The following is a 27,248-nucleotide window of genomic DNA, read 5'->3' as shown; positions in this document are numbered from 1 at the left end:
ATCACAACAACGCCGGATCCTTAACCCACTGAGCAGGGCAAGGGACCAAACCCACATCCTCATGGATCCTAGTTGGGTTCATTGATCGCTGAGCCATGAAGGGAACTCCCCAGAGTATTTTAGAGAATTGACTGATTCCAAGTGTGGGGCAGGAAATATACAAATTTAGCTTCAAATATTTTCTCACTCCAGAAAGCAATGAAGTCAAATCAAAAGAACACAGGAGTCAGATTGAAGGAACTCTCATTGATGGTACAATGTGAACACTGAAAACAAGAGTAACTGCAATGGATAAACCATACAAAAGTTGTTAAAATCCATGACCTCATAATAGTTCCTGTTTAGTTTTTAAAAGAATGTAAAACTTTATCTCAGTTACTAAAAAATTAACAATTACCATGTGACCCAGAAATCCCATTTTTGGATAAATACCTAAAAGAACTGAAAGCAGCGACCAAGACAAATGTACACCCATGCTCATAGCTATATTATTCACAATATACAAAAGGTGGAGGCAACCCTAACATCCATTCAAGGATGAATGGATAAAGAAAATATAATATACATACAATGGAATATTATTCACCCCTAAAGAAATTTTGACACACGGTATAACATGGATGAACCTTGAGGACATTATGCCGAAGCCAGACACAAAAGGATAAACATTGTCTCATTCTACTTATGAGGTATCTGGAACAGTCAAATTCATAGGGACAGAAAATAAAATAGTAGTTCCCAGGGGCTGGGAGGAAGCATATGATGGGAGATCATTGTTTAACACATACAGTGTTTCATTTGTTTGGAATGATGAATAGTGATGATGTTTGCACAACAATGTGAATGTACTTAATGCCACTGAATTGAACATTTAAAATGGGTTAAAAATAGGAGTTCCCATTGTGGCTCAGTGGTTGACAAACCTGATTAGTATCCTTTAGGATACTAATCCCTGGCCTCACCCAGTGGGGTGGGGATCTGGTGTTGCTGTTAGCTGTGGTGTAGGATCCAATGGTGCTGTGGTGGTGGCATAGGCTGGCAGCTGTAGCTCCAATTCGACCCCTAGCCTGGGAACCTTCACGTGCCGTGAGGGTGCCCCTAAAAAGACAAACAAAAAAAAAAGGTTAAAATATACCCAATAGGGATATACTGTTCAGCATAGGGAAACAGAGCCATTATTTCCACCCCCCCTTTTTTATTAAAGTATAGTTGATTTATAATGTATAGTCATTAGTTTATAAAAACATTTTAATTCTTATTTTTTACTAACATATAGTTGATTTCCAGTATTTCCAATAATTTTAAATGAACCATAATCTATAAAAATACTGAATCACTATGTTGTACACCTTAAACTTATACCAAAATCAATTCTACTTCAATGTTTTTTTTAATGGCCACACCCATGGCATATGGAAGTTCCCAGGCTAGGAGTCAAATTGAAAGCAGGATCTGGAAGAGATATGTGAATGCCCACATTCTTTTTTTTTTTTTTTTTTTCATTTTATGGCTGCACCCACAGCATATGGAGGTTCTCAGGCTAGGGGTCGAATCACAGCAGCAACTTGCCAGCCTATGCCGCAGCCACAGCAACACAGGATCCTAGCCGTATCTGCGACCTCTATCTAACACACTTCTTGGCAATGTCGGATCCTTAACCCACTGAGCAAGGCCAGGGATCAAACCTGCATTCTCATGGATACTAGTTGGGTATATTATTGCTGAGCCATGACAGGAACTCCATCCTGGATTAAATTTTAAAATGGAGATTCTTAACCCAAGACTCTGGAAAATAAAGACTACTTCATGGATGGTTCTTATGGGTGGGTGAATTCCCTGATAAAATTTCTGTGTGAATGTGTTCATGGTAGATTGTCATCAAAGATAGCCACTAACCATTTCTCTCTTCCCTGTAAGTACATGCTATGTCTCCCATCAAGAGGTGGAGTCTACTCCTGTCTCATTAAAACTCAGTTGGTGGGAGTTTCCGTCATGGTGCAGTGGTTAATGAATCCGACTAGGAACCATGAGGTTGCGGGTTCGGTCCCTGCCCTTGCTCAGGGGGTTAACGATCCGGTGTTGCTGTGAGCTGTGGTGTAGGTTGCAAACGTGGCTCAGATCCCGCGTTGCTGTGGCTCTGGCGTAGGCCGGTGGCTACAGCTCCGATTCAACCCCTAGCCTGGGAATCTCCATATGCCTCGGGAACGGCCCAAAGAAATAGCAAAAAGACAAAATAAATAAATAAATAAACTCAAAATGGCTGAAAGACTTAAATATAAGACAAGACACCATCAAACTCCTAGAAGAGAACATAGGCAAAACATTCTCTGACATCAGCCTCATGAATATTTTCTCAGGTCATTCTCCCAAGGCAACAGAAATAAGAGCAAAAATAAACCAATGGGACCTAATCAAACTGACAAGCTTTTGCACAGCAAAGGAAACAAAAAGAAAACAAAAAGACAACTTACAGAATGGGAGAAAATAGTTTCAAACTATGCAACGAATAAGGGCTTAATCTCTAGAATATGCAAGCAACTTACACAACTCAACAACAAAAAAGCCAACAACCCGATGGAAAAATGGGTAAAAGACCTGAATAGACCATTCTCCAAGGAAAATATACAGATGGCCAATAAGCACATGAAAAAAATGCTCAACATCACTGATTATCAGAGAAATGCAAATCAAAACTACCATGAGATACTACCTCACACCAGTCAGAATGGCCATCATTAAAAAGTCCACAAATAACAAGTGCTACACTGTTGGTGGGAATGTAAATTGGTACAATCACTACGGAGAACAGTATGGAGGTACCTTAGAAAACTATACATAGAACTACCATATGACCCAGCAGTCCCACTCTTGGGCATATATCTGGACAAAACTTTCCTTAAAAAAGACACATGCACCCACATGGTCATTGCAGCACTATTCACAATAAGCCAAGACATGGAAACTACCCAAATGTCCATTGACAGATGATTGGATTAGGAAGATATGGTATATATACACAATGGAATACTACTCAGTCATAAAAAGAACAAAATAATGCCATTTGCAGCAACATGGATGGAACTAGAGACTCTCGTCCTGAGTGAAATAAGTCAGAAAGAGAAAGACAAATACCATATGATATCACTTATATCTGGAATCTAATATAGGGCACAAATGAAGGTTTCCACAGAAAAGAAAATCATAGACTTGGAGAATAGACTTGTGGCTGCCTGGGGGGAGAGAGAGGGAGTGGGAGGGATCAGGAACTTGGGGTTAATAGATGCAAACTATTGCTCTTGGAATGGATTTACAATGAGATCCTGCTGTGTAGCATTGAGAACTATGTCTAGATACTTACATCGAAACACAACAATGGGAGGAAAAAGTATGTATACATGTATGTGTAACTTGGTCCCCATGCTGTACAGCTGGGGAAAAAATTGCCATACTAACCAAAAAAATCTATAGATTTAATGTAATTCCTTTTTTTTAGTTAAAAATATTTTATTTATTTATTTTTTTAATTTTATTCTTTTATTATTGCTCAATGAATTTATCACACCTATAGTTGTACAATGACCATCACAATCCAATTTCACAGGATTTCCATCCCACAACCCAGGCATAGATTTAATGTAATTCCTATCAAATTACCCATGACATTTTTCATAGAACTAGTAAAAATAATCCAAAATTTATATGGAACCATAAAGACCCAGAATTGCTAAAGCAATCCTGAGGAAAGAGGCAAAGCAGGAAGCATAAATCTCCCAGACTTCAGACAACATTACAAAGCTACAATAATCAAGACAGTGTGTTGGAGTTCCTGTCGTGGCACAGTGGTTAATGAATCCGACTAGGAACCATGAGGTTGCAGGTTCGATCCCTGGCCTTGCTCAGTGGGTTAAAGATCCAGCGTTGCCGTGAGCTGTGGTGTAGGTTGCAGACGCGGCTCGGATCCCGCGTTGCTGTGGCTCTGGCGTAGGCCGGTGGCTACAGCTCCGATTCAACCCCTAGCCTGGGAACTCCATATGCCGTGAGAGCATATGAAGAAAATAATAAAATGGCAAAAAGACAAAAAAAAAAAAAGACAGTGTGGTACTGGCACAAAACCAGACATACAGATCAATGGAATGGAATGGAGAGCCCAGACACCTATGGTCAATTAATCTTCAACAAAAGAGGCAAGAATATAAAACGGGAAAAAGACAGTCTCTTCAAGACTGGGAAAACTGGACAGCTGCATGTAAATCAATGAAACTAGAACACACCCTCACATCATGCATAAAAATAGACTCAAAATGGCCTGAAGACTTAAACATAAGACATAATACCATAAAACTCCTAAAAGAGAACACAGGCAAAAAATTCTCTAGCATAAACTCTACAAAAATGTTTTCATAGATCAGTCTCCCAAGTCAATAGAAATAAAAACAGAAATAAACATATGGGACCTAATCAAACTTACAAGATTTTGTACAGCAAAGAAAACCAAAACACAAAACAAAACAAAACAAAAAACCCACAGAATGGGAGAAAATAGTTGCAAACAATCCAACTGACAAGGGCTTAAACTCCAAAATATAAAAATAATTCATACAGAGTTCCTGTCGTGGCGCAGTGGTTAACAAATCTGACTAGGAACCATGAGGTTGTGGGTTCGATCCCTGCCCTTGCTCAGTGGGTTAACGATCTGGCATTGCCGTGAGCTATGGTGTAGGTCGCAGACAAGGCTCAGATCCTGCGTTGCTGTGGCTCTGGTGTAGGCCGGCAGCTACAGCTCCGATTAGACTCCTAGCCTGGGAACCTCCATATGTCGTGGGAGTGGCCCAAGAAATGGCAAAAACACACACACACACACACAAAATTCATACAACTCTACAACAGCAAAAATCAACCCAATTGAAAAATTGGCAAAAGACCTAAATAGGCATTTCTCCAAAGAAGGCATATGGATGGTCAGTAGGCACATGAAGAGATGCTCGACATCACTAATTATAAGAGAAATGCAGATCAAGACTACAGTGAGGTACCACCTCACACTGGTCAGAATGGCCATCATTAATAAATCTACAAATAACCAATGCTGGAGAGGGTGTGGAGAAAAAGGAATCCTCCTACACTGTTGGTAGGAATGTAAATTGGTACAACCACTATGGAAAACAGTATGGAGGTTCCTCAGAAAACTAAATATAAAACTACCATATGATCCAGCAATCCTACTCCTGAGCATATATCCAGACAAAACTACAATTCAAAAAGATACATGCACCCATATGTTTACAGCAGCCCTATTCACAATAGCCAAGACATGGAAGCATTTAAATGTCCATCAATAGATGAATGGATTAAGAAGATGTGGTACAAGGAATTCCCATTGTAGTGCAGCGGATATGTCTTTTTTTTTTTTTTTTTTTGCTATTTCTTTGGGCCGCTCCCGCGGCATATGGAGGTTCCCAGGCTAGGGGTCGAATCGGAGCTGTAGCCACCGGCCTATGCCAGAGCCACAGCAACGCGGGATCCGAGCCCGTTATATTTTCAAAGGAACACTTTGAGGAGTTTCCTTGTGGCACGGAGAGTTAAGGATTCTGCATTATCACTGCATTGGCTCGGGTTGCTGCTGTGCCTTGGGTTCATTCTCCGGCCTGAGTACTTCAGGACACAGGAAAAAAAAATTGAAGTCTTCCTAGACTGGTAGTGCCCCCAGGCATCTAGCAGAAGAAAAAGTAAATCCTTACCTTAGGCAGCAAAGAATTTCTCCCTCAAAAATCTAATTTCTCAAGAAAAATGAGTTTTCTTAGTAAAAAAAAAAAAAATGCATTGTAAGGAAATAAGGCATCAACAACTATAAATAACATAGAACAGAAACAAATCAACAAAGGCATTGGAAATCGGCATTATTAGATCTAAATTATAAAATAACCTTGCACAGGAATTCCCTGGTGGCCTAGCAGTTAAGAATCTGGCAGTCACTGCTGGGGTATGGGTTCGATCCCTAGTCTGGGAACTTCTGCATGCTGTAGGAGCAACCAAAAAAATTTTTTTTAATTAAAATAACCCTGCATAATATATTTCAAAAACTAAAGACAAGCTTGGAAATATCTGTGAAAAACAGGAAACAATAAAAGACGATCAAGCAGATAAGAAATAGAATAAAACAAATTGCAGAGGTAAAAAATTAAAGTGATTATATTAGTTTCCTAGAGCTGCCATAAAAAATTACAATTACATCTCAGTAATAAGCATACAAAAAATAGTGAAATAAAACATTTGAATATCCTGATGAACCAATCTGACATAATGGATATATAGAGAATTTATTTATTTATTTATTTATTTATTTATTTATTTATTTATTTTGTCTTTTTGCTATCTCTTTGGGCTGCTCCCACGGCATATGGAGGTTCCGAGGCTAGGGGTTGAATCGGAGCTGCAGCCACCGGCCTACGCCACAGCCACAGCAATGCGGGATCCGAGCCGCGTCTGCAACCTACACCACAGCTCACGGCAACGCAGGATCGTTAACCCATTGAGCAAGGCCAGGGATCGAACCCGCAACCTCATGGTTCCTAGTCGGATTCATTAACCACTGCGCCACGACGGGAACTCCTATATAGAGAATATTGAACTCAACCATCATAGAATATAGGTTTTTGCTTTTGCTTTTGTACAGCACATAAGGAATCATGGCCTTAAATGTGTGTATCAGAAAAGAATAAAAGATTAGGAGTTCCTGAAGTGGCTCAGTGGTAATGAACCCGACTGGTATCCATGAGGTCTTGGATTCAATCCCTGGCCTTGCTCAGTAGGTTAAAGGATCCAGCGTTGCAGTGAGCTATGGTGTAGGTCAAAGATTCTGCTCAGGTCCAGTGTTGCTGTGGCTGTGGCACAGGCCAGCAGCTACAGTTCCCCTAGCCTGGGAACTTCTAGATGCCTCATATATGGCCCTAAAAAAATCAAAAAAAAAAAAAAAAAAGAAAGAATAAAAGATAAATATTAAAGTGTAAGTACTCATCTTAAGACATTAGAAGAAGAACCAAAAAAGAACTAAAAATTAGGAGTTCCCACTGTGGCGGAGCAGAAAGGAATCCAACTGATATCCATAAGGATGCAGGTTTGATCCCTGGCCTCACTCAGTGGGTCGGGGATCTGGTGTTGCCATGAGCTGTGGTGTAGGTCACAGATGACCTCAAATCCTGAGTTGCTGCGGCTGTAGCTTAGGTTGGCAACTGTAGCTCTGATTCAACCCTTAGCCTGGGAACTTCCACATAAGTTCTGGGAATATTTTTTAGGGTGTGGCCCTAAAAAAAAGGGGAAAAAAAGGAACTAAAAATTAGAAGAAAACAATCAAGAGCTAAATTCTTGTCATGGCTCAGTGGAAATGAATCTGACTAGCATCCAAGAGGACTCAGGTTCGATCCCTGGCCTTGCTCAGTGGGTTAAAGATCAGGCATTGTCGTGAGCTGTGGTATAGGATGCAGATTCCACTAGGATCCAGCGTTACTGTGCCTGTGGCGTAGGCCAGCAGCTACAGCTCCGATTCTACCCCTAGCCTGGGAAACTCCATATGCTACAGGTACAGTCCTAAAATGACCAAAAAAAAAAAAAAATTATAAGATAGAAAATAAACCCACGCAGAGTATTATTAAAGTCAAAAGTTGGTCCTTTACAAATAGTAATACAATTGATAAACCTCTGATAAAAGCTTAAGAAAAAAACAGAGTTGGTGCAAAAACCAAGATCACAAATGAAAAGGAGCTGTCACCACAGAAGTCAATATTTGTAAAAGTGGTGCATCCACTTTGAAAACCGTTTAACAGTTCCTCAAAATGTTGCATGTTGAGTTACCATATGACCCAGAAATTCCACTTTTAGATATGCAGCCAAGAAAAACATAAACATATAGCCACACAAAAATTTGTACATGAATGTTCATAACAGCATTATTCATAATTAGCCAAAAAGAAGTTCCCATTGGGGCTTAGCGGTAACAAACCCAACTAGTATCTGTGAGGACACAGGTCTGATCCCTGGCCCGGCTCAGTGGATTAAGTATCTGGTGTTGCTGTGGCTGTGGCATAGGCTGCAGCTCCAATGAGACCCTTAGCTTGGGAACATCCACTGCATTGCAGGTGCAGCCCCCAAAAGCAAAAATTATGCTGAGTAAAAGTTCCCTAGTGGTCTAGTAGGTTAAGGATCTGATATTGTCACTGGGTGGCTCTGGTCACTGCTGTGGCACGAGTTTGATCCCTGGCCCAGGACTTCTGCATGCCATAGGGACAGCCAATAAAAAGAAGCCACATATTATATGATTGTGTTTATATGCAATATCCAGAAAAGACACATCCAGGGAAGCAGAAAGTAAATTAGTGGTTGCCAGGGAATGGGGTGGGGGAGGGGGCTGGCGATGTGAATGAAAAGTAACAGCTAATGGGTACCAAAATTTATTGCTCTGGAAGTAGAGAGGGGGTGATGGTTGCCCAGCTCAATGAATATGCTAAAAAACACTGGATTGTACACTTTAAAGGTGTGGATTTTACAGAACATAAGATATCCCAATAAAGATTTTTGGGGGAGGGGCATCACATTGTGCAGTAACTTGATGTAGAATCTTAATTCCCAGACCAGGGAATGAATTCAGGCTACAGTGGTGAAAGCCCTGAATTCTAACCTCTAGACCACCAAGGAATTCCCAAGCTGTTATTTTTTTTACAAAGTAGGTAAAGGGCAAAAATATATACTTCTCTCTCTTAAATGAGTCTTAATCCATCATTTTATGTTATATTGACTTTTATTAATGTTAATTATAATTATAAAATTAATACATCTAGGTAAAAGAAATGTAAAATATAGAAAAGCAGAAGGAATTTTTTTTTTTTTTTTTGGCCACACCTGTGGCATGTGGAAGTTCCTGGGCCAGGGATCAAACCTGTCCCACAGCATCGACCCAAGCCATTGCAGTGACAACTCCAGATCTTTAACTGGAGTTCCTTCCTTGCTCTCTTGTCTGAGTCCTTTTTACTCCAAGTCTCTTTCAGTTTGCCACCCTTCTCAGAACTGCCACATCCCACTGGATACTTGGGACTCTCAGCTGCTTTGCCCATCATGGAGGGAGTGAGGAAAGAATCTGTAAGGTGGCTTTTAGTCTGCCTAGACACCTTCCTCAGCCATGGTGACTTTCCTCCTCAGGCACTATGTTAGCTGTTGCACCTCTTTAAGAGTCATGCAGTCCTCCAGGCTACACCTTAGAAAGTGAAATGCAAGATTTACCTGCTTAGAACATCTCCTCAACAGGCTAATCTACCCTCACCTCAACTGCCAGGGCCAAGGCCCAGTGGAATAAGATATAAAGAATACTGAATCTTGTCTTAGGAACTCACAAATAGCCAAACCTTAATCACTCTGCCTTAGATTCACCACTTCCTGTCTGTTGGCTGAACTCTTACTCCTTTTTGGATAGATAATGATTCTTTTTTCATCATCATGCATTCTTCACATTTTTGTGGATACTGGAATTAACTTTAAATATGAAGTCCTGCTATACTAGCTCCTTCAAACCCACAAAGCCTCAACAAAACCTAGTTCTTGCAAATAAAGGTCTTGCTTTTAAAATATTAATAAATCATGATACATCTATAGCAACAGAATACTCTGAGGATGAAATTTTAAAATAATGAAGATACTCTCCTCATTATTGAAATGGAAAGACATCCAGCATATACCAAGTGAAAAAAGCATAGTACAGAACAGCATGAACTATAGTTTGCTACTATCCTTCTGTGTCTTAGAACAGAGTGAAATAAGAATAAACAGATTTATCTGTCGACATTTATTTTGTTTTGTTTGTTGTTTTGCCATTTCTTGGGCCGCTTCCATGGCATATGGAGGTTCCCAGGCTAGGGGTCTAATCGGAGCTATAGCCGCTGGCTTACACCACAGCCACAGCAACTCGGGATCTGAGCCTTGTCTGCGACCTACACCACAGCTCACAGTAACGCTGGATCCTTAACCCACTGAGGAAGGCCAGGGATGGAACCTGCAACCTCATAGTTCCTAGTTGGATTCGTTAAACCACTGGGTCACGACGGGAACTCCCTATCTATCGATATTTGTATTTTCATAAAGAAACACCTTAAGAATCATAACTAATACGAATGCTTATCAATAGGGGGCAGAAGGGAGGAATGGGATGAATGAGCACATGGATATGTATTAGTGAGGGTTCTCCAGAAAAAGAGAACTAAGGGTATGGTGGGATGGAGGTTGGGGGAGAGAGAGAGATTTTATAAGGTATTGGCTATAGAGACTGAGAAGTCCCACCCGGCTCTCCACCTGCAAGTTGGAGACCCAGGAAAGCCAGTGATGTAGTTCAGAGGCTAGAGAGCTAATGATGAGAACCAGGAGCACCAAGGACAGCAGAGCAACACTGTGGCTCAGTCAAAGTCAGGCAGAAAGTGAAATCAGGAGCTCCCGTTGTGGCTCAGTGGTTAACGAATCTGACTAGGAACCATGAGGTTGCAGGTTCGATCCCTGGCCTTGCTCAGTGGGTTAAGGATCCGGCATTGCTGTGAGCTGTGGTGTAGGTCCCAGACGCGGCTTGGATCTGGCGTTGCTGTGGCTCTGGCACAGGCTGATGGCTACAGCTCCAATTAGACCCCTAGCCTGGGACCCTCCATATGCCATGGGAGTGGCCCCAAAAAAGACGGAAAAAAAAAAAAGAAAAAAAGAAAGAAAGAAAATGAAATCAAACATCCTCTGCCTTCTTATTCTACTGAGGTCCTCAATGGATTGGATGATGCCCACTCACATTAGGACAGGCCATCTGTTTTACTCAGTCCACCAATTCAAATGCTAATCTCTTCAGAAACACTCCTACAAACACACTTGGAAATAATGTTTAACCAGCTACCTTAGCACCCTGTGTCCCAGTCAGTTTGACACACACAATTAACCACCCCAGGGTAGGATCAAAACTTGTCAATGTATATCCTTTTATCTCTTCAAATTTTGTATCTCTTAAAAATGGGTTTAGGAGTTCCCACTGTGGCTCAGCGGTAAAGAATCCGACTAGAATCCATGAGGAGTGGCTTCAATCCCTGGCCTCGCCCAGTGGGTTAAGGATGCAGCGTTGCCATGAGCTGTGGTGTAGGTCACAGATGTGGCTTGGATCTGGCATTACTGTGGCTGTGGTGTAGGCCAGCAGCTGTAGCTCTGATTTGATCCATAGCCTGGGAACTGCATATGCCGCATGGGCGACCCTTAAAAAAAAAAGTGTTTAAGTTTTGTTTTCAAGTCATATTGCTTGTATTACATGTTTTAAAAAATCCATTCACGTATACATGTAAGGATAACCTGACCCCCTTGCTGTACAGTGGGAAAATAAAAAAAGAAAAAAAAATCCATTCACATATTCAATTATCTTCCCAGTGACTCTAGTCTACCTTGTCTTCTCTTTCACAATGGTGACATAGTAGTTTTAGCAAAACACCAATCCTAGATAAATCCAACCTTCTACTTATTTCATATCCCACCTGAGCAGATGAATCTGACTAGAGAAAAACATAACCAGAATGACTGATCTTACCTTATATTCACAACCACAAATGTCTAAAAAACTTAACTGTACTTTCAGAAACACCGGGAAATTTGATTCCATTTCTGTAGTTAATTCACTCTCCTACTCTCAGAAATAACTAATCTATACATTTTCTTTCCACAAACCTCCCACACAACCTCCCCAATCCTCACATTTAGCCAGTGACCTCTCCTCTCCCCCATTTCCTTGAAAAAAGAAAAATTTCACAAGCTACCACCACCACATCAGTTATGAATTACAAACAGCTGCAAATAACAGATATACACACACACTCCAAATAGGAAAATTAGAAAGGCTTAGATTGTTTTATTTTCTCCCATAATGAGAAGTCCAAATGGAGGCAATGCAGGGCTTGTGTCGCAGCTCCACAATGTCATCAGGGACCAAGACTCTATCTTTGTCCATCCTCAGTAATGGCTTTTTTTTCTTCTTTCCTTTTTTTTTTTTTTTGGTCTTTTCTGGGGCCGCACCTGTGGTGTATGGAGGTTCCCAGGCTAGGGGTCTAATCAGAGCTGTTGCCACTGGCCTAGGCCAGAGCCACAGCAACTTGGGATCTGAGCCACATCTGCGACCTACACCACAGCTCATGGCAACACTGGATCCTTAACCCACTGAGCAAGGCCAGGGATCGAACCTGCAACCTCATTGTTCCTAGTTGGATTAGTTAACCACTGAGCTATAATGGAAACTACAGTAATGGCTTAAGATCATTTTATCATCGTAGATGGTTGCTAGAACTTCGGTTATCATGTCCATGTTCTAGACAAGACAAAGAGAAAAGGCCAAAGACAATATGCCAGTTCAGGCAATCCTGTTTCTCAGAAACCCCACCAAACAACTTCCACTAGTAACTCACCAGAACTTAGGCACATGGATGCCCATAGAGTAGTTGGAACAGAAACTTGGCACCCTGCTCTCCACAAAGTCAGTGTTATTCTTATTAAAGAATAGGGGCAGAATGAGGAGATACTACCTGTTTTCGTATTTCACTGTGTGGGGGAGAGGGAAAAAAAGCAATCAGAAGAGAAATTCCAGATATCCTCACCACCAAATCTCACTGCCAACCTGAATTCAAACTCATAGATTCTGGCTTCTTCCTGTGTCATCGGATGAACTATCATGCTCCTTTTTCCCCAAAGCTAACCCCCTCCAGTGGTGCACTGGATCTCTTTCCATTTCACTACCCTAAAACTTTGCTTCTTAAAGTATCCATCCCCTCTTTTCTTCATATCATCAATTTTCCCTCTCTTTTGTTTATTCTCATTAGCAAACATGCTAAAATATCTCCTATATTTAAAAAAAATATATCCCCCTTATTGAACATCCCTACTCAGCTATCCCAGCTATCACCTTTTAAAGCAAAATTCCTCAAAAGAGTTCATTATTCCATTTTTTCCACTTCCTCACCTTGCATTCTCCCTTTAACCCACTCGAATCAGGCCTTTGTTCATCCCCACTGTTTCACGGAAGCCATTCTTGCCCAAGTCACCAGTGACCTCTACAATGCCAAATCTACTACTGAGTTTGAGTCTTCACCTTACCCAGACTCCTAGAAAAATCTGACAGTTATCACTCTCTTGCTTGCAACACTTTCTTCATTTGGTTTCCAAAACAGCATACTCTTAAGATTTTCTTCCTATGCCAATACATGTCCTTCTCACTTCCAATTTCTTGATCCTCTTCCTAATTTATAAAAGCTAAAGTGCTCTAGGCTTTAGCCTTTGGACCCCTTTTAAACTACTATTTCTTCCTAGGTGATCTCATCCAGTTTCTATTCTGATGACTCCTAAATTCATCTTCAACGTGATTTCTCTGCACGTTGGCCTTCTGTCTAATCACCTCTACTTAGATGTCTAACACACTGCATCTCAAACTTAACATATCCAAAACTAACTTTTGATCCTCTCCACTTCCCTATCCCTCTCCTTCCTTCAGTATTCCCCAGTGTTGCTCAGGCCAAAGCCCCTGGAGTCATGATTGATGTCTCTCTTTCTCACCCTCCATCCAATGCATTAATAAATCCTATTAGCATCACCTTCAAAACACATCCAGAAACTCACCACTTTCTACCACCTTCACCATTGACTGGTCCACCCTGGTGGAAGCAACTATCACTTCTTCTATGCATTACTGCAGTTTTCTTCCAGGTCATATTCCTTACTCCTCTCTTAACTTCCTATTGTTTATTCTCATAGCAGTCAGAACAACCCTTTCAAGATAGAATATGTCATATCTTCACTCAAAGCTATGTAATGGGGGAGTTATCTTCGTGGCTCAGTGGTTAACAAACCCAACTAGGATCCATGAGGATGTGGGTTTGATCCCTGGTCTCTCTCAGTGGGTTAAGGATCCAGCATTACTATGAGCTGTGGTATAGGCGTCACACGAGGCTAGGATCCTGCGTGGCTGTGGCTGTGGTGTAGGCCAGTGGCTACAGCTCTGATTCAACGCTAGGAACTTCCATATGCTGTGGGTGCAGCCCTAACAAAGCAAAAAAAAAAAAGCTATGTAATGGTTTCCCATAGTTTTTAGAATAAAACGTATTATGGATAATACGAAAGGTCCTAACAAGATCTAGACAACTTCCACGGCCACTTCTCTATTCTCATTTCGTAACAGTCTCCCTCTCTTACTCTGCTCTGATCTGACCTTATTGATGTTGCTTTAAAAAGACATGCACCCCCAATCTCAGAATATTTTTCCTTTTGCTTGAAATGCCCACTCTGTCACTTCAGTCAGGTCTTTGTTCAAATAACTACCTCCTTGAGAGGCCTTCCCAGATCACTCTATCCGAATTCTATAAATTCAGTCTCTTTTCAGACTTATTTTTCTTCATAGCACCTATTAGTACCAGACATTATATTTCATATCTCTTTGCTATATGCTCATTTTCTTTCTCCTTACTAGAATATAACTCCGTGAGGAAAGGACATACTTTATTCATTGTTATATCTACTCAACACTTAAATGCTTGTCATGGTAGGTTCTCAATAAATATTTGTCCAATAAATAAATAAAGATAGAAGCCACACTGTTTTCTACATGCACACAGTGGACATTTTCCAGTTTTTACCTTACTTAACCTGTCTGCAGCATTTGACATTGTACCATTTCTTCTTAAAACTCTCTTTCCTTTCCCCTCTCTGATCATTGCTTCTTAGACTCTTCTATAGGATAGTTTTCTCTACTTCAAATATGATCATTCTTCAGATTCCGCACTGAAGCCACATTTCTCCATTAAGACCACCACTCTCCCCAGCTCTACATATCTCCCGAGTGGTCTTAATCATCCTTATGGTTTGATTGTCATCTTTATGTTGAAGACTCTTCAAATCTGTATCTCTCATTTCTCCTTGTCTTCGTATATGACTGACTAATGGACATCTCCAGGTATATGTTCTACACACACTTAAAACTCAAAATGTGTCAAAAGCTGAACTGTTAATTTCTCCTGTGTCCCTTCTTAAGTTCTCACCCACTTCTTTCTTGAGGATTCTGATTTCATTGAAAAATAACACCATTCAACCAGTTATTTAAACCTAAAAATTAACCTTAATTTCTCAGTTTTCTTCAGAGCCTGTGTCCAATCAATCACCACGTTCAACATTTCAACAGCAAATTACATATTAAGCACCAACTATATAGAAATAAATCTGGAGATAGGTGTTTTAAGGTTGGCTCAGCAGAACACTGAGTGGGCACTTCTTTGATTCTCTTTATGTTAAGACCCTCAAGGTCTTGGAGTTCCCATTGTGGCTCAGCAGTAATGAACCCAGCTAGTATCCATGAGAATGTAGGTTGGATCCCTGGCCTCACTCAGTGGGTTAAGGATCTTGCGTTGGCTGTGGCTGTGGCTGTGGCCGGCAGCTGTAGCTCTGATGGAATCTCTAGCCTAGGAACTTCCATATGCTTCTGGTGCAGCCCAAAAAAAAAAAAAGACCCTCAAGGTCTTAAGTTGGCTCCAGGCATCATACCTTCATAGAACATTTCCAAAGGCAGAAAGCAAAGTTTAAGAGAGAAACAAAAGGACTTTTCTCAGAGTGCAGTCTCTCTCTCACTTTTTTTTTTGTGTGTGGCCACACCCTTGACACATGGAGGTTCCTGGGCCAGGGGTCGAACTCAAGCCACAGCAGTGACCAGAGCCACTGCAGTGAGAATGCTGGATCCTTAACCTACTGCACACCACAAGGGAACTCCCAGGGTGAAATCTCTCTTTTATTTTTTTATTTTTATTTTTTTTTTGGTCTTTTGTCTTTTTAGGGCACACCTGAGGCATGTGGAGGTTCTCAGGCTAAGGGTCTAATTGGAGCTGTTGCTGCTGGCCTATACCAGAGCCACAGCAACACCAGATCTGAGCCACGTCTGTGAACTGCACCACAGCTCACGGCAACACCAGATCCTTAACCCATTGAGCGAGGCCAGGGATTGAACCCGCAACCTCATGGATTCCTAGTCAGATTAATTTTTGCTGTGTCACTACGGGAACTCCTGAAATCTCTTTTGATCCAGAAAAACCATTCCCAGAAACATCCTAGCAGACTTCCCTTTATGTTCCATTGGCCAGAACTGGGTCTAATTATGAAGGAGGCTGAGAAAGCAAGTATCTGGCAAAGGGACACAGGGTTCCCTCAATTTCTGGTATTAAGCACATGCATGCCCTTAAATAAAAGAGAGAGAAAGGGGTTATACTGGCAAAGAATAATGGGGAAAAAGTGATTTTCAGAAGGACTATCAAGATTAATTTCCAGGAGACCTCATCGTGGCTCAGCGGTTAACAAATCCGACTAGGAACCATGAGGTTGTGGGTTCGATCCCTGTTCTTGCTCAGTGGGTTAAGGATCCAGCATTGCCGTGAGCTGTGATGTAGGTTGAAGATGGGGCTCTGATCCCACGTTGCTGTGGCTCTGGCCTAGGCTGGCAGCTACAGCTCCGATTTGACTCCTAGCCTGGGAACCTCCATATGCTGCGGGATTGGCCCTAGAAAAGGCAAAAAGACAAAAAAAAAAAAAAGATTGATTTCCAGGAGTTCCCTTGTGGGGTAACAGGTTAAGGATCTGGCATTGTCGCTGCTGTGGCACAGGTTTCATCCCTGGCCTGGGAACTGCTACATGCCGGGGGCATGGCCAAAAATTAAAAAGTGAAAAAGGAAAATTTAAAAAAATTACTGATTTCCACAAAAACACAGAGCTTGCATTCTAATTAGAGAGAAAATTAAACAAATAAAATACAAAAAAGGTCATTTCACATTCTATAAATGCTATGAACTAAAGCGATGTGATTAAAAAGTAATGGGAATATTTGGAAGACAAAGCTGATAGAATTTACTAACAGGACTAAATGTAACGGTATCATAAAAAGATGATTCCAATGGCAGGTCTCACCTTGCCACAGAGGCATAAGAGCAGAGTACAAACTGCAGTGGTGTCCAAAGATAGGACAGGATTTGGAAAGTTTTTTCTCTTTGACCAAGTATTAATTGGTATGCAGAGTACAGCCTAAACTGTACCCAAAGGCATTATGCTTCCAGAAAAATCTCAAGGAAAAGTATTACAAGCAATAGTAGAAAATGTTGGATCAGTCTCTAAAGGAAATGGTGGAGAGATTCAACAAGTTAACCTGAAAGCTGGAGATAAAGTTCTTCTCCCAGAATATGGAGGCACTAAAGTAGTACTAGACAGCAAGGGTTCTTTCTTTTTCTCTTTCTTTCTTTTGCTTTTTTCTTTTGTTGTTGTTGTTGGCTGCACCCATGGCATGCCAAAGTTCCCAAGTCAGGGATGGAACCTGAGCCACAGCAGTGAACCCAGCCACAGCACTGACAATGCTGGGTCCTTGAAATTCTGAGCCACCAGGGAATTCCAAGGATTGTTTCTTATTTATTTATTGTCTTTTGTCTTTTTAGGGTCGCCCCCACAGCATATGGAGGTTCTCAGCCTAGAGGTCGAATCAGAGCTGTTGCTGCCAGCCTACGCCACAGCCACACAATGCCAGATCTGAGCCGCACCTGCTCACGGCAATGCTGGATCCTTAACCCACTGAGCAAGGCCAGGAATTGAACCTGCAACCTCATGGTTCCTAGTCAGATTCGTTTCTGCTTCGCCATGACAGGAACTCCAGATTGTTTCTTATTTAGAGATGATGACATTCTTGGAAGGTACGTAGACTGAAATAAATCACTATCAAAATGGACATCAGCTGTCCATTCCGCTGAAAGGTTTTTTTTGAGGTTTAACATTTTAATATGTGAAGTTCATCCAAATGAGTTTCTTTTTTTTAAAGTATAGTTGATTTACAATGTTGTGCCAATCCACTGAAGTTCTGAAATCTTTCCTCATGTAAATAATTTCCATATCTCTCCTTTATAATAAACTAATGATACCAAACTAATGACATCCAGTGTGTCTAAAATTTAGTTCCACTGTAATGATATATACTTTTCCAAATGAAAACATATGTTTTAAAAACCCAAACAAAACAGATGATTCCAAGCTAATACTGATTTTCATTCATAAATGAAGCTTGAAAAAGATAATTAAAGGGTCTAAAGTCATACCACTATTACTGGGAGTTCCTGTTGTGGCTCAATCGAAATGAATCTGATTAGCATCCATGAAGACACAGGTTCGATACCTGGCCTCACCCAATGGGTTAAGGATCCAGTGTTGCTGTGAGCTGTGGTGCAGGTCACATACATGGCTTGGATCTGGCATTGTTGTGGCTATGGTATAGGCCAGCAGCTACAGCTCCGATTCTACCCCTAGTCTGAGAACCTCTATATGCTGCGGGTGAGGCCCTAAAAAGACAAAAATAAATAAATAAATAAAATAAAATAAAAATTTTAAATAAAGTCATACCACTATTACTGACAAAGTTAGAACTGAAACTAGTACTATCTAAAATCAAAGCCGATTTCCTTTCCCCTATGCCACCTGTCTGAAAAAACAGAACACAAAATGACATATACAAATTTAAAACAATATAATAGGAGTTCCTGTGGTGGTACAGTGGAAACGAACCCGACTAGGAACCATAAGGTTTCAGGTTCCATCCCTGGCCTTGCTCAATGGGTTAAGGATCTGGTGTTGCCAGGAGCTGTGGTGTAGGTCGCAACCACGGCTCTGTTCTGGCATTGCTATGTCTCTGGCGTAGGCCGGCAGCTACAGCTCCAATTAGACCCCTATCCTGGGAACCTCCATATGCTGCGAGTGTGGCCCTAAAAAGATAAATAAATTAATTAATTAAAAATAAAAAAATAAAACAATGTAATAAGAATAAAAGGTCAAATGTTTAAAAAGACTTTATGCTTGGTAAGTTACTGCTATTTATTATTTTTGTCTTTCCTTATACAGCTAGCTAAATGAACAAAATACTTTGCGTATAAACCACAAAATGGAACTATCAGAAATATTACTGACTGTTAGAACAGTAGAAAATGGCCACAATATTAAGTAACAAAGATGGAAGGCCCAAGTAGCAACACTGGGTTTTCCCATTACATCAAAGACTCAAAGCAAATAGTTACAGGCCCTTAAACAATTGGGAAAAAAAAAAGACAGATAATCAGCTAAAATATTAAGACAGTGGATGATACTGTGTTTACATTCTAGCAATAGATAACTACTATTTAGTTGTATACATCCATACATAACAAAAACCCAAAAGACCCATGTAAGTTTAGTATGGATAAAAAGGAAAAAAAAAAAAAAGTCAGCCTTTCCTCTTAGGTACTAAAAAGGTAGCAAAATAAACTACCTTAGCATCATTCAATATTTTTCTAGCATAAAGATACCCAACTAGATTAAAGTTATCTTATGCTGGAGTTCCCATTGTGGCTCAGTGGTAATGTTTGTTTTGCTTTTTTAGGGTGGCACCTGCAGCATATGGAGGTTCCCAGGTTATGGGTCCAATAGGAGCTACAGCTACTGGCCTACACCACAGCCACAGCAACATGGGATCTGAGCCTTGCCTGCAACCTATACCAGAGCTCATGGCAATGCCAGATCCTTAACTCACTGAGCAAGGCCAGTGATCAGTGATCGAACCCTCAAACTTATGGCTCCTAGTGGGATTTGTTTCCACTGTGCCACAACAGGAATTCCTATGGCTCAGTCATAATGAACCCAAGTAAGTGGATTTGATCCCTGGCCTCACTCAGTGGGCTTTTTTTTTTTTTTTTTTTTCTTTTCTAGGGCCACTTCCTGCGGCACATGGAGGTTCCCAGGCTAGGGGTCGAATCGGAGCTGTAGATCTCAACCTACGCCAGAGCCACAGCAATGTGGGATCCGAGCCGTGTCTGTGACCTACACCACAGCTCATGGCAACGCCGGAACCCTAACCCACTGAGCAAGGCCAGGGATCAAACCCGAAACCTCATAGTTCCTAGTCAGATTCGTTAACCAGTTAACCACTGCGCCTCTGTGGGAACTCCCAAGGATCCGGCTTTGCTATGAGCTGCAGTGTAGGTCACAGATCCAGCTCATATCTGGTATTGCTGTGACTGTGGTGTAGCCTGGCAGCTGCAGCTCTGATTCCACCCTTAGCCTAGGAACTTCCATATGAGGCGGGTGCAGCCATCAAAAGACAAAAAAATAAAAACAAATTTAAAAAATACTGGTGCTTTATGGCTCTATTACTCTCTGAAACCTAAGGTATCATCAGGGACCTAAAAAAAAAAAGAAAAACACGCTCAAATACTTCCTCATTCCAACAGGGGAATTCACAGATAACAATGCAGCAAAGCTAATGGCTTTAGAAAGGTATCTGGGGAAACACAAAGGTCCACAAGAGACATTCTCTGCAGTGAAAGCGCTGAGATTCTGCAGAGCTAGGAAGTGGGAGGTAGCTGCTTTCAAATGGCTTTCAGCCAGAACAGACAGCAAAATGGAATTCAGCAGTGTGGTTCCCTAACATTCATTTTTCCAGTCAAGGCAAGCTAATTATTTTCCATCTTCTTTTAAGAATAAGTGAGATGAGACAATATTCAAATATATCCCTGTTCTCTATAACCCAGTTTGGGAAATATGTACAAATTTGGATCTTAACTTGAAAACCTTTTATCAGAACTATAAAAATATTTATTAGAAATAAGAGAGAAGCTCCTAGTTTGCATTCCAGCTATATAAATAAATAAATATATATATACAATATTTTTAGACAAAAAATATTTAGGTCTATTAAAAAATATGTTTTATGCCACATTGAAAAAATTTATTTGAGGAAGCATTTTTTAAATGTATGTATAAGTTTGCTAATCTACTGCAGGATGCTCATTTATGACAGTTCACAATTCTCTGGGAAGCAAAGATTACAAATAGTTTAAAAGGTTAGAAAAAAGGCTGAGAATACAAAAGGAACCAAAGAGAAAATGTCAAAACATTTAGAGTAATAAACATAAATTAGGTCTACACAAATTATGATGCTGAGAAAATGCAGGCAAATCAGCAAGCGCCCCTTTGGAAGCTAAGAAACAGTGGAACACTTATGAAAGCTTCCTCCTGTGGGAGGATTTACTGTAATTTCTTGTTTTTCTTCAAACTAATCACAGACCATTGATGAATTATGATTAACACTTATTTAAATAAATATATGTATTATCTGCATTTATCTTATAGATAAGTAGATAATACAACATTTTGATTTATCTATAATTTATAGATTCATATTTATCTATACATAAATAAAAGATAATTTCATAAAGCACAAAATAGAATACATGCATGGTGTATACTAAAAATAGGAAATACATGTCAGCTTACTAAACTTTTCAGTTACTTACAGGGTTTTATTTATTTATTTTTCACCTGCACCTGAGGCAGAGCTGCGACAACTTGCTGGATCCTTAACCCACTGTGCTGGGCATTGAACCGGTGCCTCCACAGAGACAAGCTGGATCATTAACCCACTGCACCACAGCAGGAATTCCACTTATATTGTTTTATATATATATAAGTATGTGCTGGGTCATAAATACACTATATTGCTTACTGTGAAATGATCCAACATATTTGAAAGCCACTGTTCTTATACCACAGTAAACTGAGCAACAAACAGCAGAAAAAGCCAAAACAAGAACCACCACCCTTTCTGCCTGTACACATTCAATAACTCCTCAAGGCCAGGCTGTAATCACTCTCTGATAGGCTCATACTTTGTTGCCTTGTCTTTTAAGATTTACGGCCAGGCAGCAATCTTTGTTTAAAAGAACATCCTCCATTTCTTATAACTACTTGCAAGGCTGGGAACTCTGCTGGTAGCTTCCCAGATATCTATAACTTTGCCATCAGTTTAGAAGTTGTCCTCCCATCTTTCGAATCTTCATTCTGCTTACTCATCTTAGAGTAACCTTCTTCAGCAGTAATGTGGGGATCCTGTTGTCCCTCCCTGTTCTATCATTCTCAGTATAGCAGAACCATATCGGGATGAGCCTGTACACTGCAATTTCCCAAAAATACCCATACGGTTTAACTATATTATGCAGAAGGAGTTTATATTCATTAAATGTAATGCATAGGCATTATAAGGCTATCCTCTAAGAGTAAATCTAAAATTATTCTCTAACAACTCCTTGCCGTTTTTCTCCAGATAACCTTTACAAGTTTCTGAAATTGGGAAAATAATATTTGAACTAATAAAATTGAAATTGCAAAAAAAAAAGGTTTTAAAAAATACGGATTGCTATAGAAGATCCCTTGCCAAAATTAATTTGTAAAAGAGCTAAGACTTCCTGCAGCTATGTAAACTTCTATATTTATAGCTTTTGAAATGTTTTTGTCACTTGCATTAAATGAATAATTAAATATTATTTCATAACGATCTGTGATCCTATTTAGTCAAATGTCCAAATCTTTAGATACTTTTCACAAACTTCCCAAAAACCAAATTCTAAATGAAATCTTTTTGACCTCCGACTACCCCTGAGATTTTTCCAGAGAGCTTTTGGAGCATTGCAAAGGATCTGTTCTCTCTCCTTATAAAAAAGATACTAAAAAGTCATTAGGTTTATTTGATATTTTAAGTTACATGGGAAGCACTTTAAAATAATAAATAACAATAAGCTTTCAACTTTATGTTATATCTGTATAGATATAGGTTATAAGTGTTTCAGAAATTATATGACATTCCTATAAATGTGATATGTCTTGGTATAATGTTATCACTTGTAATTTTAGCTTTTTTTTTCTTGCTAGGGCCACACCCATGGCATATGGAAGTTCCCAGGCTAGGGGTCAAAGAGGAGCTGCAGCTTCCAGCCTACATCACAACTACAGCAATGCAGGATCCAAGCCCTGTCTGCAACTACACTATAGCTCATGGCAATGAGAGATCCCTGACCCACTGAGGAGGCCAGGGATCAGACCTGCATCCTCATGGATACTAGTAGGATTCATTTCTGCTGAGCCAAGATGGTAACTCCCTAGCTATCATCTTTAAACGTTGTATGTCACAGAAATTAGCAAATTCCCTTGTCAACTGCATTATAATGAACTCTTATTAACTTTTACTATTTTTAAGTCTTTCATCATTTATAGACAGTTACTATTTTATTCTGAGGCTTTGTAAAAATACTCCTACAACTTCAAGGAACTTCATCTTCAAGAAGATCCAAGGAAAGGACCCTGACAAGTACTTTCCAATAATTTTAAGATCATAAAAAACTGAACTGGGTACAAATTTCTAAAGACTTTAATGGAAAACTGATGGATTTATAAAGCTGCTAACCCAAGATCAAGATCAACAAGAATTACAGGAGGCTAAATGAAACTATGAGGGTGATTATAATTTTTATGACTTCTTTTGCTGGTTCTCTAATGTTTCATTTTTCCAGATTTAAGGAAATTTTTTCTCTTAAGCAACTATGATTTACAGCAATTTGGTAAAATATACTTCTGTGGAGTTCCCATCCTGGTGCAGCAGAAATGAATCTGACTAGGAACCATGAGGTTGCAGGTTCGATCCCTGGCCTTGCTCAGCAGGTTAAGGATCTGGCATTGCCGTGAGCAGTGGTGTAGGTAGCAGACATGGCTCGGACCTAGCATTGCTGTGGCTGTGGTATAGGCCGGCAGCTGTAGCTCCAACTGGACCCCTAGCCTGGGAACCTCCACACGCTGCAGGTGCGGCCCTAAAAAGCAAAAATAAATATCTATATACACATATATAGATATACATATGTGTTTGTGTATGTGTGTGTATATATATATATAGTTTTGTAAGCAAAGATAACATATTTATCTTTTTTCCCCTTCCTGATCCCTCCAGAATTCAGAGACTCTTATCAAATATTTCTATTTTTAATGGCAATATATGTATTTGCATAAGTTCAATAAGCATTTATTCTCCTTGTAAAAGAAAACAATTGTAAATATTGGCTATTTCACCATAGCTTTGACTAGATCACCATACTCAAGAGAGATATTCATAGACTCAAATATGATCAGATAATTTTAAGGAACTGCTTTTAAAAACTGGCCTAGTACCTTGCTTTCAAAGTTCCAACAAGGTAATCTTAAAAAGAGCACATATGGTCAATCACAATTCTTGCTGCATTTATGTAAAGAATAAGGCCAATTTGGAGTTCCCACCGTGGCGCAGTGGTTAACGAATCCGACTAGGAACCATAAGGTTGCGCGTTCGGTCCCTGCCCTTGCTCAGTGGGTTAAGGATCCGGCGTTGCCGTGAGCTGTGGTGTAGGTTGCAGACGCAGCTTGGATCCCGCGTTGCTGTGGCTCTGGCGTAGGCCGGTGGCTACAGCTCCGATTCGACCCTTAGCCTGGGAATCTCCATATGCCGCAGGAGCGGCCCAAGAAATAGCAAAAAAAAAAAAAAAGAATAAGGCCAATTTAATACAAATTGGTTTTACCATGATTATTTTTGACAAAAGGGAGGATAATTAGGAGGGAGAAATTATGTTTGCACCTTTGTAGATACCAGATTCTTGTTCTGTTAATTATCTTTAAAGTTTTGTTATACATATGAGCTGGATTGGATCCTAAACTCTTCCGGTTTCATTATATACATGACTATAAATCTCCAAATTAGCGTTTCAAATTTTCTCTCAAACTTCTGATTTGAAATCAGTTAAAAACAAAGACTGCCCTGGAGCTCCTATCATGGCGCAGCAGAAAAGAATCCCACTAGGAACAATAAGGTTGTGGGTTCGATCCCTAGTCTTGCTCAGTGGGTTGAGGACCTGGCGTTGTGGTGAGCTGTGGTATACATATAGGTCGCAGACGCAGCTCGGATCTGGCGTTGCTATGGCTGTGGCCAGGCCAGCAGCTGTAGCTCCGATTGGACCCCTAACCTGGGAACCTCCACATGCTTTGGGTGTGGTCCTAAAAAACAAAAAGCAAAAAAACAAAAAATCAAAAGCAAAAAACAAAGACTGCCCTTAAATATTCTTGGAAAGAACTATACTAGGTCCTCCTCACTAGGCAAATGAGCGCCAAATTTCAGAGACTCCAGCCTTGGGTACACATCTCACAGCTAAAGAAGGCTCCACCTAACATCCAGTCCTATATAAGCACTAGAGATAAGAATTAAAGCAGTTGACAGCTGAAGGAGACAGTTATCCCAAGATGACCAGATCAGGCCTGTATATCATTTTCCCACTGTTACTTCCTACCTTACCCTCTCCCTCTTTTTCTTGGGAAAAAATGCTCTTATCTGTATTTCTCAATCTATTACAAAAGCGGAAACATCTAATTGTTGGATTTGCCACTGGAAATTTTGACCTGTTCATGACAATAGTGACCCTACAGTCCAGCCTATAATGAATTTTTTCCACTTTTCCCAAGTGCTACTGCTAATTGCACCTGGTGTTCCTTGATGATAGCTACAAGGTAAGACTTTTGAAGCTTCCCGTTTGTCCTTTAAGCCTTCACGCCACCTTAAACAAGAACTTCAAGGAGGCACACATGACTTGAAGTGTGGCTCCATAGGGAGAATCTTTCTCCTTTGGGCTGGAGTAAGTGACAATGAAATTTATGATAAGAGATCTCTCTCTAACATTAGAAGAGCCATCTGATTCCATAGCCAAAGCAATAACAACCCAACAATGATCACTTCACTTGTTTATTAAAGTAATTTTGGGTAAATACATGGCCTTTGATTATCTGCTTTCTGAGCAAGGAGGCATTTGTATGATAGCAAATACCACCTGTTGAATATAGGTAAGTGTGTCTAGAGAAACAGACACTCAATTACACAAAAAATGGGGAACAAGTCCATGGCTACAACTTTCATTTGATGACCTGCCTGATTTTTTTGGCCTAGTTAGCAGTTACCCTCAAGTATGGGCTCCTGGTTTAGAACCATCATACAAAGTGCTTTGTGTTTATTTCCTGTTAAATCTTTGTAGAAATGACTTACCCAGTAAAGTGATGCTAGCTCAACACTTCAAGACAATCTCCAATGCTTAAGACCGTGGTAAGATATAGTTTAGATGGAAATGCCTAAGAGTTCGCCCCCCTTCCTCATTGTGGCCTCAATTGTTTTAAATCTGCACTTTCCCACATGGGAGATGACAACCAGGAAAGGGTCCTTGATCAAAGGGGGAAATTTCAGAGACTCCAGCCTTGGGTACAGGGGAAAGATCTTGATCAAAGGGGGTAAATGTGTGAAATTCCTGTTGTGGCTCAGTGGTAACAAATCTGACTAGGCTCCAAGAGAATGCAGGTTTGATCCCTGGCCTCGATCAGTGGGTTAGGGATCCATCGGTTGTTGTAAGCTGTGGCATAGGTCACAGATGGGACTTGGATCCCACATTGCTGTGGCTGTGGCGTAGGCTTCAACCCCTAGCCTGGCAACTTCCAAATGCTGTGGGTGCGGCCATAAAAAGACAAAAAAAGGGGTGGTAGTGGTAAATGGATACATTAATAAAGGGAACTATTTTTTTTTTTTTTGGCTGCGTCCTTAACACACAGAAGTTCCCAGGCCTGGGACAGAACCCTTGCCATAGTAGTGACAACAGTGGATCCTTAACCTGCTGAGGAAACTCCAGGAAACTTCATTTTCAATGGAGTCAGGAAACCCTGAAGGCAGGACTCTCAACAAACCTAGCACTATCTGCAACCTACCTAACCAGCAGGAAGAAGGATGATAAAAATGTTACTTTTCTTCTGGTTGGTACAAGGGCGGACATTTTCACATAGGAATTTTATCTCTAGCTTTTAAAAAAGTAAGGAAGATCACCGCCTGCCCCAGCAACAACACTAACCACTGCTTGCAGCCAATGAGAAATGGCCACATTCTTGAACTCTCCAAAGAACTTTTCTTTAAACAATCCTCCCCAATTTCTTTCTAAAATCTAATAAAATCCCCTCTCCTTTGTTCTCTGGATTTGTCTATGATTCCCCATAGCTTGCTTGTCCCAATTGCAATTCTCTGTTACTCCCAAATAAATCCATCTTGATGGTAAAAAAAACTGATTTTTTTTTGAGGTTGACAATGTATATAAATGTAAAATACTATGAAAAACAACATTATATGTCAATTATGTTTCAATTAAAAAAAGTTTTACAAAACTCTAAACAGCACAAGGAATCTCTACTTCCTAATATCTTTCAGGATCAAACAATTTCCTCCCTCCCCGATTTTCAATTCAGCTACTAAATTTGAAATGTGCCTTGAAATATTTCTTTCTAAAAGGCCCTGTTCCATG

This window comes from Phacochoerus africanus, chromosome 7, assembly GCF_016906955.1.
Source record: "Phacochoerus africanus isolate WHEZ1 chromosome 7, ROS_Pafr_v1, whole genome shotgun sequence".
Lineage (NCBI taxonomy): Eukaryota > Metazoa > Chordata > Mammalia > Artiodactyla > Suidae > Phacochoerus > Phacochoerus africanus.
The sequence above is the reverse complement of the archived record's forward strand: the minus strand, read 5'-3'. Positions refer to the sequence as shown.